The following is a 2999-nucleotide window of genomic DNA, read 5'->3' on the forward strand; positions in this document are numbered from 1 at the left end:
CAACAGTTGGGTTACCCCATCAGAACACAAAACCTGATACATGGGGGCAGAGTGTTACAAGACACAAAATACCTTTGGGAATACAGAATCGCACCTCTGACAACAATCATCCTCAATCTGAGGTTAAGAGGAGGTGCAACCAACAATAACACGAATCCAGACAGGGCGGGAGGAAGTGGCACTAGTTCAATTGGGAAAAAACCAAGCAGCATTTCCTTCAAAAGCGTCCTACAAGGGAAAAACACAGAAGGAACAACACCGAACCAAACAGGTATGGATGCAAGGCCATACATTGTGGAACAGCTGAACCACACCCCAGAATACAACACAGATACACCAGAAATAGATAAGCAATGAACCATATATGAAAGACAAGCAATAATATGCAGATTTAACTGCTTTTGGCCCAAACCTGCGGATCTTTTTCTTTGGATCTACACGAACTGGACCACGCACTGCGAAATACATCTCTGCTCCAAGGGGTTTTTCATAGTGAAATTTCTATCAGCAATAGACAGAGACATAGTAATGCAGGAAGGACCTTGGTTTTGGGGATCCACTGGACTCTTCATCACACCATGGTTCCCAGATTTTGATGCAAACACAATGGTTGTCTCGAAGATGCCAGTTTGGGTGCGGCTACACAACCTCCCAATACATCTCTGGAATCAGCAAGTACTCACTGGAATTGGAAATACAATTGGGCGTTACATTAAAATGGACACCCAGCGAGTGGAGGAAAGAATATATACTTTTGCACGAATATGTGTGGAAGTAGACCTCAGCAAAGGCCTGCCAGACCAAATTCAGCTGAAGCATAGACAGAGCAGCTGGACACAAGTATTAGATTATGAAAACACTGCATTCAGATGCCGAATATGTAGACAAACAGGACACCTACAAAGCACGTGCCCAACAGTAAAAAAAGACAATCGCAGAAAGAAGAAAACGGAAAAACAAGCAAAGGGATGGTATATCCCACCACCTCCCCCGGATGACGAGGAGGAAGAAGAGATGGATTATGCCAACCCAAATGAGAACAATCAGATGAATAAAGAACCTGCTGCAGAAGATACAAATCCACAGGAAGATATAGAGACAACATTGGCAAGAAGATCAGAAATGGATATGGGCAGAAATAAACGCCAACACACATCAGACACATCAGATTCTGACAACCCACAACCTGTGGCTGAAAATGCATTAGCACTCATAACTCCCACAGAATCACAGGGGGTTTGGAGAAAGGTTGAGAAGAAAAAAGGGCGAAAAGTCTGACTTTTCCCCACTTGTACATAAATATTTTTGCTTTTACATGTTTATTTCATGAAATCCATACACCCTGTGTGGTGTGAAAGGATCTATGCATCTTTTTGAGCATCTTTTTTGAAATCTGTTTACAGCATATGCCAAGAGGCATCTACAACATGTAATTTTTCAATCATAATGAAAGATTACGATTTTTCCAGGGGAAAAAAAATAATGTAAGGGCACAATAATAACAATAGTGGGCTTCTATGGGGCACAATAATAACAATATGGGGACTACATGGGCACACCAATATAATAAGGGGGTTGTACTAATAACAATAAGGGGTTACACTAGTAGTATGGGGACCTAACCGAATTTGTGGAAAATACTGGGATATGTCTTCCATGAATTTCATTATTACCCCAGTGGAAGATCACATTGAAAATTGGCAATGTAATGAATCCCCGAGTATTAGCTGTGATAAAATCACTTCTCATTTTTGTAAAAAAAGAAGCCAAATTTAATTTGATTTAGTATTACATTATGGTTTTACAATTTTAATTATTAATCTAAAATATGTTTGATTAAATTATACAAGAATTGAACTATGAGCAAATTTCGTTCAAGTGCATTGCTTGTCATTCTCATGGACACTTTGCCAAAAACTACCCCCAACAAAAAAAGGACAAGCAAGCCCAAGCCCCAGATACTAAAAACACTAGTTTCCAACTAGCACAAAAGCGAAGAAGGAATCAACAAAACAAGGTTGTAAAGAAATTTGTTGAAGTATATCCAATGCACAACCCTTCCCCCAACAAAAAATATTTTGAGGCCGTTCCAGATACAGAACAAGATGAAGATTCTCCTATGAATGAAACCCCAAATGAGAATCTAGGAAATACAAAAGTGCAGGTGGAAAATGGTCAACGAAATATAGAAATGATAGTGGACAATTAAGAGCAAACCCCTTCAAGGGTCGACCCTCTAGGTCTAGAGTCAAATTTTGAGAAAAGAGCTTTGGAATTTACGCCCTCTGCTTTTGCGGAGATGAAGAAATGTTCCCCAAAGATTTACCGAGAAGTTATTGCAATTAAAGCATCTCATGCAAAATCATGCACTGGAGGCAGCTTCAAAAACTCGATCTCCTCGAGGGAAGTGGAACCACCTCTCAAAAGAGGTAGGAAATCCAATAAAGAAAAGCGAGAATGTGAAAAAAAAATCTAACTTTGCCTCAGGATCTGAACTCCGCGTGGATTTTCTACTCCAAAAAGCTTCCAAATATCATAATCTATTGTTTACTAGGATATATTGGGGTATGTCTTCCATAAATTTCATCATTACCTCAGTGGAAGATCCCATTGAAAATTGGCAATGTAATGAATCCCCGGGTATTAGCTGTGATAAAATCACTTCTCATTAAAAAAAAATAAAAATTATTCAATATCACATTATGGTTTTACGATTTTAATTTTTAATCTAAAATATGTTTGATTGAATTTTTAATCAAAACTCATTACTTTAAATTATTGGAAAAAATAGATTCTATAAAACATTTATATATTAATTTAAAAAATACAATTCCTTTTCTAATAATCTAAAAATACATTGGTTTTTAATAATTTGACCAAGAACTTCATAAATGTATATTTTATACGACTTGATGTTTTGAAGATGAATATTAAAGAATATAAATTTTCTTATATCGAGGAAGAAAACTCTATGAGAATGTAAATTTTCTTATATCGAG

This window comes from Pinus tabuliformis, chromosome Q (assembly GCF_031772625.1).
Source record: "Pinus tabuliformis cultivar Carrire ecotype Pingquan chromosome Q, CPIR1, whole genome shotgun sequence".
Lineage (NCBI taxonomy): Eukaryota > Viridiplantae > Streptophyta > Pinopsida > Pinales > Pinaceae > Pinus > Pinus tabuliformis.